Raw genomic sequence first — 12,421 nt, 5'->3', positions numbered from 1 at the left:
TTCCACCCGTTTGTTGATTGACAGGACAGGTAGCAGTAATGATGTTTGCCCACCTGAAGCGCTGTATGATGATCGGCCTTGTGCAATGGGTCAAGTTTCACCCGCTAAATAATACGAAATCCCGCGTCTGTGGTTGGAAAATTAGTTGTATTTCCTCGTATTCAGAGGTGCCTATGACTGGAGAGAGGGGAAATCGTTCATTCTCTTTGTCTGTTCAGTAGTGAGGGAGCTTTAGAAGATGAGTGAACCAGAGAGAGAGAGAGAGAGAGAGAGAGAGAGAGAGAGAGAGAGAGAGAGAGAGAGAGAGAGAGAGATTTCAATTCAGTCTTATGAATATATATAACCAGATAATAGAGAAAGATCAACCAGGCACTGCAGTACAATTGATTATACTGTGTACCGTTACTGAAAGCCTATAAAGTTTCCCAGACTGACTCCACAGTTCCCTCTCACAACATTTCTTCAGACCCTAGAACTCCTAGCAAGGCAGCACTGTGGATTTAGAAGTTAATTGCAAATAGAGAAATTAAGTAAGTTAGACCTCGTATGCAAGAATGTATGCTGATCATCTTGTCTTCCTCATTCAACTAGTATTGATGTTCTCCTTTCCTCATACCCGTTCCTTTACATATGTACCGAATAATCAGAAAAAGAATTATTGTTAAGTTCCTCCCTGTTCTTGTACTATACCAGTCTGCTATTGCAACAGTCTCTTACGTGCAAGATAATTCCTGTAGTGTATTGCTTTAACGGAGATTACTTTCTCTTCCGTTATGCCTGGTAGTTTTTTTTTTTTTTCATGATTTCCTTCGTTTCTTTATCCAGTACACACACTCTCTCTCTCTCTCTCTCTCTCTCTCTCTCTCTCTCTCTCTCTCTCTCTCTCTCTCTCTCTCTCTCTCTCTCTCTCTCTCTCTCTCTTTCTCTTGTATTCAAAAGGATTTTTAGTTTTTTCTTTTTTTTTCTTTGTGTTGTACTTGTTAAAAAAGGCACCACAGGAGATTACATCCTTCTGGAATACTGTAGATCAAAATTTTGTAGCAGATGGGGATTATGATCACGTAGGGAACAGTTTTTGGGAGCTTTTTTTTTTTTTTTTTTTTTTTTACTTTCTGATAGACGTCACCCCAAGATGTTCATCCAATAAGTAGAAAAATGACCAACTGCCGTGACCAAACCGAACGAAATTATACACCAGACAACATTCGTGACGTGTCTTCCAGTTCTCAGTTGTTAGGATTTGTTCCCTCCGCAAATATCGTACACAAACCTTAATTTATGTTTATGCAAAGTGACATTGTTTTAGTTGGATACAGAGCTCATGTGTACCTCTTTACTGCTGCTGCAATGCATCGCTTGGTTGTAAACATTTGTGTAGAATCGTGCATGCCTTCCACTTCTTGTAATCATACTTTCCGTGTATTTTTGAGTAAGTCGACGTAATATAATGCTGTTTGCTTCAGAAGGAAAAAAAAAAAAAAAACAGTTTGCATGCTCTACACGTGTGTTATGCGTATGAAAGTCAACATAGCAGTCTCGAGATCCAGTGACGATCCAAGTACATGCTCGTAATATTTGAAAGTAAACAAAAACTCTGTGTCTCAGTAAAACCACTCTTAGGTATGACATGGATATTTCTTCACTTGGGTATGTTGTTGCTTCTCGTCCTGGAATGAGTCTCGCAAGTTTGCCTTCCTCAGGTCTGCTTTCCTGAGCACTATAGGATTTCACAGCATGTCGCCTTTACGTGCTTTTCCAATCTGATGGCGACGGCGGCTTGAGATTTGTATTTCTTGATTGTATTTCTCTCTTTCTCTCTCTCTCTCTCTCTCTCTCTCTCTCTCTCTCTCTCTCTCTCTCTCTCTCTCTCTCTCTCTCTCTCTCTCTCTCTGTTCTTAATCTTGGCGTTTTTGTCCAATCTCCATTATTTGCATCTTCTGTAATTCACATCCCTGATAATACTGTAGAATTATCCACATTTTCGTGATCCCAGGAGAACCTCATGTCTAGCAATGTTCTGATTGTGATCATAACCCTGAACATCTCAGGGCCTTACTGTGTTTTTTTTTTTTTATATATATATAATAGGAGCACAATCTTACGGCAACAAAAGAAAGAAAAAAAAAAAAAAAGGCTTGGCTATCTCGACTTCTTTTAACACGATTTAGTGGCATGAATAAGAATTTTCAGTTGTGTTTTCATGATACAAGTGACACCTTAACAAACTGCCACTGGTAACAGAGGCACAAGATTAGGGCAACAAGAATAAAAAAAAAAAAAAAAGCTTGTTTATCTCGACTTCTTTTAGCCCGATTTAGTGGAATGATTAAGAGTTTTCAAGGGTTTTCATGATTCAAGTGATACTTTAACAAGGATTCAGCACAGCCATTGAGACGAAAACATCCCTAGAATCCAGATTATTTATATGTATCCTTGGGAAACAGTTCTGGTGAGAGCCTAAAGCTTATTATTATAAAGATGTGGGCCCTAAAGCTACACCAGCCTGTCATACTGTTTGTGTAGTACCCATTTAGGGAAGGAAGTATCTGGCTCGTACGTCAACCATGCTGGATTTGTCATATTTCAGGTAAGGAGTTGTGACACGTCATTGGTATTTTTCCTTCTGCTGGTTTACTGGTGGTCAAGTGCCCCGATGTCTTGGTGATCCCTTCGTTACCTCAATGAGAAACTTCGAGGGGCAGCCTTGTTCCTCCTTTGTTTTCGGATGCTTTTCATTACTGCTCATATCGGATTCGTTTTAGGAGTAGGACGTTGCCAGTAGTTTGTTTCCTTCACCTCCGGGAGTAAATATTGAAATTATATATTGGTTTTAGATTTCCATTAATGTTTTCAGTCTGTGTGGTCTTCGGTGATAGCTGGATTTTTTTTTTTCTTTTTTATCTTTTATTGTTCAATTTTAACGTTTTTGCGAGGTTGATATCGCGGCACAAAGCGAGTTGGGTTAGGACGCAACACACACACACACACACACAACACATTCAGCCCCTCAACCACCCCCAACTCTCCTCCCGTGTGGCTGGCCGTAAAAGCCCTCAGCTGCCCCTTCCATCACGGTGGCGATAGCATTGCGTGCCGTCATGCCAGCTTCTTATTACATTTCACTGATTCATGATAATGGCAGTGTGGCGGAGCAAGGTGAGCCGTAGCCAAAGGGTCGGTGGAGTTGGTTATCCTTAATTCCCACCACGCTTCCCAGTAACATTTTTGATTATTTACCGCACACATGTGGCCTTTCCAGCCTTCCACCTTTTAAACCACACTGCTGATAAGTTACTAGTTTGCGATCTTGCAGAAAATACTGCATTCGTTACCACTGTGGAAGAGAAATGCATGATAATTAAATACAAATAGATTTCTCCAGTGATGTTTAGGTTTGTATGTTTATTGCTGTTATTGTTATGGTTGATACTATTTTTTTGTTAGTGTTGTTGTTGTTTTGCTATTGACGTGTTGTTGTTGTTGTTGTTGTTGTTGTTGCTGCTGCTGCTGCTGTTTTTGCTTTTTTTTTATGCAGTCAGAGAGCTAACAGTTGCCCTGAATGACGGTAAATCTTCATGTTTTCCAAGACTTCTCAAAACACAAGTATCTAAGTATCAGTGCACAACTCGTCATCGGTACTTCATCAAGGATACACTCGACTCGGGGATTCGTCTGGCTACCCTCCCTCGCATTTCTTTCCGAATCACCATATTTTACAATAAAGAGAATGAGTAAATAAGATAAATAGGTAAATAAGTAAGTGAAAAAGTAAATGAATAAATAAAAACAGTTCCTTGAGGATGTAATTTTCATAAATCTTACTAAATTAACTTGTAATATTTCACTTTTATGGTTCCAGACTTTCATTAAAGTATTTCGATTTTTCCCCTTCACGATTCACATGTAATCACTGTTATTACTGTGGTTCATGCTGTACGTTTCCTTGACCCCTGCATGTTGAGTGGGTACCCCGAGTCATCCTGCATTACAAGTATATTAATGCAGCATGCGAGTTAATTATTATGATGGGGAACTTACTTGACTACGTAATCATTTAGCGGGACTACCTACTGAATATAGACAGATAGAGAGACAGAAAGAGATATAGACAAAAAAAGAGACAGACAGACAAACAAATGCAGACGAATACAATGCACTCCAGAACAAGCAGCGATGACTTGAAAATACACCGAGTTCCAGTTCCTTACGTATGAATTGCTCACACATCACACTAGTACAGTTTATACGAGTAGGTATAACCGCGAAATGGCATCAAAGTTTATTTTACCGAGATACGTTTACAGAGCCTATAGAGGACCAGTTGAGGGAAGAAGATCGGGGGAAAGACAGACAATGAGATGAAGGGATGGAATTGCGTTGGAACAGTCACAGAGGAAGATGCAAGGGACAGAAACAACTGGAGGAGACTCGTTCATGATCCCAATATTTGACTCTAGGGAAAAGGCGAAAGGAGATGTCTGTTGTAAATTCCTCACTAGCACACTATTTTCACGCAGGAGGCACGTGCCCTGTTTCTCTTATCCAGAAATGCCCTCACACCCAGCTCGGAGAGAAGCAGGGAGAACTCTGACAAATATTGCCGTATTCTGATCCTACTACGTTAATCATTGAAGCCACGTCGCCGCTTCACAGATTAGGATCACGTCGTCCTGTTGTCTAAAAGCGTTCCAGCAGCGCAGCCTTTGTGTCCTTCGCTATGGCTTCTCTCTATCGCTCGGTCTGCATTTCTCTGGCCGAACTTAACAGTGGGCCAGCTGCGTGGGATAACTGAATGGCCACGTCCTGTATACGTCCAATTACCATCCACTAAACGCCCGAATTCGCACTGATACTTGTTGCGTTATAGTAGCATTGCATTTCACGCTGTATTTGCTCTGTAATGAAAAAAAAATTATATATATATATATATATATATATATATATATATATATATATATATATATATATATATATATATATATATATATATATATATATATATATGACAAACTTATAAGTATGACATATATTATAAAGAAAACATCATATCCACTCTCCAGTCCTACAATGAGTTAATACCAGATCTAGTTAGCGTCGCACCATTTGTTCTCTAAAAGTTCTCTAAGTCCAAAGGGCTTCCATCCTGCTTCCTCTGTTATCCAAGCTTCTCCCTTCCGGCAGACGTCCCGGTGCTCTCTCTGCCAATTCCATTTATTTTTCTTGCTTCAGGTGGAGAGTCTTTTCATAATGGAGTTGATTTTAGTCCTTTCATTGTCAAGATAAATTGTAGATTACTAAAACTACAGAGAGAGAGAGAGAGAGAGAGAGAGAGAGAGAGAGAGAGAGAGAGAGAGAGAGAGAGAGAGAGAGAGAGAAACTAGTGCTGTATATGTAATACAGATTGTGTGTAACAGATACGTTGCCTTTTTTTATATCTCAACTCTTCTGGAGTGTTTCGAAAGATAAGTAGGAAATGCAAAACAGTGAAATGTGGAATTATGCTAGATAACATTTTACTTTCAACAATTTACTTTTCCGGTAAATGAGAAGATTCCGTATGTTTTTTTTTTTTTTTCAGCGACATTATGGAAGCACCCGTGACATCATCATTTGTTGTGGTGCTTGATGGAATTAATAAGATACAAAAAGTAGTCCTAAGCAGTGATGTCATAAAACCCAGCGAATTTATTTATTTATTTTTTTTAAATCCAATAGAAATTTAGAGTAATGAACTACTTTTTATTAAGATCAAAGACGGAAATATGAGTCACGTCAGATGAAGACGTTAAATACTGATCTTTTTTTCATTTGTCTGAAAAGAAAAGAAAAAATGTATCATCTGACTTTACTTCTTTGGGCAAGTGCACCTTATAATCCTAAACGAACAGAATTCACACGTGAAACTCATTACCTATAAATATGTTAGGTCAAGTTAGGTTACCCGTATGAGATACAATACCAAATGGATGGATAAAATGGATGCATATATAGATACACAGATAGGTAGATAGATAGACAGACATAGAGAGAAAAAAAAATACATCACAAACATTAGCAAGGAAATAAAGGTAGGAGGTCATAGAAATCTGAGTGATATATCCAAATTGTAAAGAATAACCAGTAATCACACGAGCCTTCCACGTCATACAAAATCGACAGGAGGGTAATGGTACGTCTGTTCACTGCCCCTTTGCACCAACCATCCACACCCCACCATTCCCTTTTCTCTCACCATCAGGCACCGTACCAACACCTCTAACCCTGCCTTCCCTCATCGACCCTCCAAATCTCACAGTAGGCAGCCTGTACAACCCACAGGAGCACGAGTATAACCACTCCCATACCACTCAGCTGTCATCCAACCCTCCCATTCTCTTCATAGTCTCCACAGTGCCCTTCCAAACCCTCTCTTTATATTCATCCATCTATTGCCCCGTGTGGGATGTACTGGCTCCTCCTTTCATGTTTTTTTTTTTTGCTTTTTTTATTTGGTTTGCTGTGTTCCAATGCCACACCCTCACCCCCTTTAAATGTTAGGGTTGGTATGGTGAGGGGAGATCAGCGCCACTCGGGGTCAAGGGAATGTGTTGTGTATTATATTCGTATTTCTCGCTCAGTCCCCCGGCTCCCCTGCCACCCGCCATAAATGAAATATTACTATTGGGAAATTTCGGTGAATGCCGTTCATTGTTGAAAAGTTTGTTGTAATTGTTGCATTAGCAGCAGCAGCAGCAGCAGCAGCAGCAGCAGCAGTAACATTTGTTTGTTTGTTGGTTGCTGTTGTTGTTGTTGTTGTTGTTGTTGTTGTTGTTGTTGTTGTTGTTACTGTTTGTGTAATACTTGTGTTGTGGCTACTAAAGTTAATCTTTTTACTACTACTACTACTACTACTACTACTACTATACTACTACTACTACTACTACTACTACTACTACTACTACTACTACTACTACCACAGCAACAACAACAACAACAACAACAACAACAACATCAACAACAACAACAACTACTACTACTACTACTACTACTACTACTACTACTACTACTACTACTACTACTACTATTACTACTGCTACTACTACTACTACTACTACTACTACTAGTATACTAGTACTATTACTACTATTGATAATACTAGTACCAATACTAATACTAGTACCGCTACTATTACTACTATTACTATTACTACGAGTACTACTACGATAACGACGACGACGATCAATAGTAGTAGCAACGACATGAATGTCAACATGATAAAAAGAAGGAAAAAGAAAACGTTTCATTTAACATATTTGCCTGAATATTTAACTTGCGTATGCTTTGTAAACACACACACACACACACACACACACACACACACTTACACCAATATAAACACGTGAACTTAAAAGAAGAACTAATTCTCTTATGAATTTTAGAAAGAAAATAACCTTCCAAAAATCATATCCGTGTACATGCGTGATGACATTAGTCTTGGGAAAATCTGGGCAAGGTAAGACTGATGCAAGTTGTAAGGACACACGAACTTTAATAACACAGTTATACCTTCAGTAATGTGTCGCGGAGTGGCGGTGTGCAGGCCTGAGTGGGGATAGTAGGTCTGTAGCTGAGAGGAGGGACGCGTGGACGCAGGTGAGGAGGAAGCCTTTGAAAATTTAAATTGGTTAAATCACATCGAAAGCAATATTTTCCCCTTGATAACTCAGGCAGTGATAATATTACGCCTGTCACAATAGAGAGGAATAATTCAATTAACATGCGAAGCACAGGATGAATAACTACCGGATATCAGCAATGTATTGATGCTTTCCATCGTAAACAATATCGTGTCATGTAGTGTACATACCTCTTCAGTTTTGCCAGTATTGTGCCTAGACAAGGACAACCTTTTTCTTTTCTTTCTCTTTCTCTCTCTCTCTCTCTTCCTCTCTCTTCCTGTCCATGTAAACAAGCAGATATAAAGTGATGAAGTTTTAATGGTAATTGTCTGATAAACGAATTACTGACTGATCAAACACGGCTCTTGACTCACTTAGGACACGTGCTTTGTGTATTTCCTTGCTGCACCTGAACCACCACGGCAGCAGGCCCAGGAAACCGTGCAATAACAGAAATTGCACCTTTATATGAGAGACAATATGTGCGATGCAGAATCACTTGCTTCATCATTACCATTATCCGTGTGACAAAAAGAAAAAATATAAAGAATTCAGTCTTAATCATGTAAAAAAAATTAAATAAAAATACGGAAAGAAGCCGATATTAACCCTTTTACTATTATGGGCGTCTTTTGTCAACCTCGAGGCCACTGTAAGAAAATTTTTGACGGATATAAAAAAAAAGGTAATTCATATTTGGCAGAGTTATAGGAGTACGTCTTAAAAGGCTGTAATACAAAGAAAAATGTCTTGAAAGTTGCAAATGATTATGGCGGTGGTTGACTGGAAGTGAAAGGGTTAAAGAGGAGAGCGGTGCAGGACAGAGTTGCTGGCATTAAAGATCAAAGAAAAACATCATTTAGTTATGAAAGCACACGTCGCAGGCTTGAGTCTTGGATGTAGCTAGTTATTAGTTCAGATTTGTGGGGAAAAATTACTTCAATTATGTTTTCTTTTATGAGAGAGAGAGAGAGAGAGAGAGAGAGAGAGAGAGAGAGAGAGAGAGAGAGAGAGAGAGAAGAATTAGTTCATCAGTGCAGTGAGAGATCTAGCAGGTAGCGGGTTTTAAGCAATATCAGTCAGTGTTAGTGTGTCCCACCTGTGATCCGCGCTGATCTTAAGTGGGTCACGCGGGGAAGTGAACGACAACACCTGCTCTGCTTCCTGTGGGGCTGAGGGAAGGAAGGTCACACTCACTCCATCAGTCTCTTCTCGACACCCAACAGGCACCCGTGACTTGCCTTAGTTTGTCCATGATGGGATGGGGGAGTGAAGGGAAATTCTTGGTGATTGTTGGTTTGGTGTCACACTGGTTACTCAGTTGAGAATTGGTGAACTAACTTTTTGGTTGCACGCCTCTGACGATCACGCCATTATTTTTGTTATCATTATTATCATTTTTTTTCTATGCATCATTTATTTGTCTGTCTGTAGGTATTTGTCTATTTATTTGTATGGGTCTACTTGTATACGTTTTTTTGAGCGAGCTTACCTACACACACACACACATACACACAAATCATTATTTATTATTTTGATATATACCTTTGATATATATTTCTTCTCTCTTTCTTTCTGACAATACACATTGCACCACAACACCACTATAACATCGGTTACAACTCTAATGGAATATACACGTCTCCCGCACGACATCATTTCCGAGTGTGAAAGCGACAGTAATAGGACTTTTAATTTCATGTACGTAATATCTATTTCCAACCTCTCTCGATATCATTAATAGCGCCACTGATAATAATTTCACCTGCTTCCGGAATGTTTCCATGAACAGTACGTATGTCTGTCAGTGTGATGAAACTGTAAAGTACTGAGGACCATTTGTCTCAGATGGTTTTAGGTAATTGTACGTCTCTACAGTATACTTGGAGCAATGCAATATACAATGCAATTATTATTATTATTATTATTATTATTATTTTCATTATTATTATCATTATTATTATTATTATTATTATTATTATTATTATTATTATTATTATTATTATTATTATTATTATTATTATTATGAAGGCATTGTGAAAAGTTGGTGCTGGTGGTGAGGAGAACACGGGCTGAAAATAGAATACTCTATTCCTGATTAGTCTTGCAGTGCATTTTCACAGGAATATTCATTAGCCTGTGTCCCTCTAACCACCTCCAGTATTATTATTATTATTATTATTATTATTATTATTATTATTATTATTATTATTATTATTAATATACTGGTGTTGTTGTTTATTGTTGTTCCTGCTGCTGTTGCTGCTATTGCTGTTGTTGTTGTTGTTGTTGTTGTTGTTTTCAATCAACGGAAAACCAGAAGCAAACACCGAGTAGTATCCGTCAGGAAATAAAACTACATAACCGTTAATGTAATTGAACGTTCACTTCGTTCATCATATACTGCGCCATGTCTGTTCTATACAATATTACTACTTTTCTTTCTTCCTCTCCACCTTTCGTTTGACCCGCAAGCCCATCAGGGGCAGTTGTGAGCATGTACTTTCCTTTGAGGGCAAAAGGCCAGTGGGTCTCATCTTTTGTGGTAAGATACAGAGAGAGGAAGAAGCCCAGACTGGTAGTGTTTCCTCTTGGACGAGTCACGAGCGGGAGAAGAGAAAAGAAAAGAATAAGGCTGGGTTGTTCCTTCTAGCATGGAGGCTGGAAGGGCCTCAGAAGATATATATTCATGACCCAACGTGTTGCCTTTGTCGTCGGAAGGGCATGAGAGGAAGAGCCAAAACTCGGACAGTAGGACATCCTCGTGCAAACCGGAAGGCCAATTGTAGTGGATGGTAAGGGCAGCGGGTAGCGTGTCAGTGGTGCGGGGGCAGCAATGCAGATGGCGTTGCAGGTGCATCCTAGTGTGCTTTCTTGAGAAACGTGGAGCCTTATAAGTTTTAGAGCGTCGACTTAGTAAAAGAAAAGTGTTGAAAAATTTGTGCTATGGCTATAAACTGAAGACGGAAATAAGACAGTATTCCACTCTTCATGATGCGCAGGCTTGTTATCATCATATTCTATTATTACTCTCAGCCTTCACTGTAGTCCTCTGTGAAGGGCAGCGAGACAGCGCGACCAGGTCTGAAAATTTAAACATTGGCTGCCTACTTTCAGTACAGATCTAGCATATAATAATATCTTTTCTGCGTCCGTCCTCTGCCAGCATTCTCTACTCCACAACCAGCCGAGGATTCTGCTTGCGGACTGCCATTGTGAATAGACTTTACCAACCCTTGACTTCTTCCGTACTTAGATATTTGGATATTCTCTTCTGGACGTATTAAATTTTCTAGTAACATCGATTCAACTCGTAATATACCATTTAATACCACATATAGGTGAATTATATCTAGTTCATTGATTATACTTTCTTTATGTAAGAGTTTTCTGACCAAAGGCAACGAAAAGGAAGTAAGAGAGAGAGAGAGAGGAGAGAGAGAGAGAGAGAGAGAGAGAGGAGAGAGAGAGAGAGAGAGAGGAGAGAGAGAGAGAGAGAGAGAGAGAGAGAGAGAGAGACCACTCAAATGAATTATCCAAGATTGGAGGACAAGTTTCTCCCTTTTGAAAGAGTTTAAGTCGTTGGAAGGGGGAAATGTATAAGCAGACAGGGAGTTTGTTGAAGCATTAGGAAGCCAACTGCCTCAATACTCTGTACTATCTTCCGTTGCTGCCTCAAACATCGCACGTGAGAGGGAGAAACACAGGCAGTGCTCTTTGCAGGGAATTAGTAGACAAGGGCTATAGTGGCTGCTGTAATAGCCTCTTCGTCCCTTTTGTTACTCACTTCATCTAAGGAGGACCAGTCGATGCAGTTTACGAGGCATTTCCCTATAGGTTTCCGCTTCTTGATTATGTGCGTGTATATATAGATGCAAAATGTACATGTGAAAGTTACAATAAGTTTGAATATAGATCTCCACTAGTTGATTATACATAAATAGCCCAGAAGTCGAGTGTGATATGTACGTCACATTTTCATTCCTTCTTTTTTTCTTTCCTTATCTTTTTTTCCGACGGCAGGAGTTGTGTGACGAGGGAGTAAAGGGAGGGGAGTTGCTTAGTGCCGGACACGTAAAATACCAAGGAACATTGGGCGAGCACTGGGGAGAAACGTAAAAACTGGCCAAGACAAAGGTGATGCCTCTGAGAAAATCAGGAATCAGCTACGAGCAGAGAGAGAGAGAGAGAGAGAGAGAGAGAGAGAGAGAGAGAGAGAGAGAGAGAGAGAGAGAGAGAGAGAGAGAGAGAGATCATATATCATAACATTTATTTTATTTATTTATTATTTTTTTTATACAGAATCCGCGTTACTTATTTTTATCTAAACTTCAAATCAATGACCTAAATGAACATGGTCTTGGCATTGGAATCTCACACATGTCAACTAACTTTTCCATTACTTTCTACTCCTCATAATCTGCACGAACTTGAGTGTTTCCATTCGAACGTACGAGCAGTACATTAATATTGCAAGTTTCTGCTCGTCATGTACATCTATCCTTTATTTCCCATCAGGTTAATCTTCTCTTCCCTCTCAAACAAGGGACAGTCACCACACACGTCCTCACACAGACTTGTACACTTATCATGTCACTCGCTCCTAAGCCCTAAACCACACATGTTCCTTTTATTCTCTTCCACTACATACACGGCTACACATTTCCCTCCCTTTTGGATGTAACAATATGAATTTGTTTCCCAGGAATAAGCAACGCCATAGGGCAACGCTTTACGCCCTTTCCTTTCTCCGCTCGGTAAGG

The sequence above is a fragment of the Scylla paramamosain genome, chromosome 14 (genome assembly GCF_035594125.1).
Source record: "Scylla paramamosain isolate STU-SP2022 chromosome 14, ASM3559412v1, whole genome shotgun sequence".
Classification (NCBI taxonomy): domain Eukaryota; kingdom Metazoa; phylum Arthropoda; class Malacostraca; order Decapoda; family Portunidae; genus Scylla; species Scylla paramamosain.
This window is presented reverse-complemented; position numbering follows the sequence as displayed.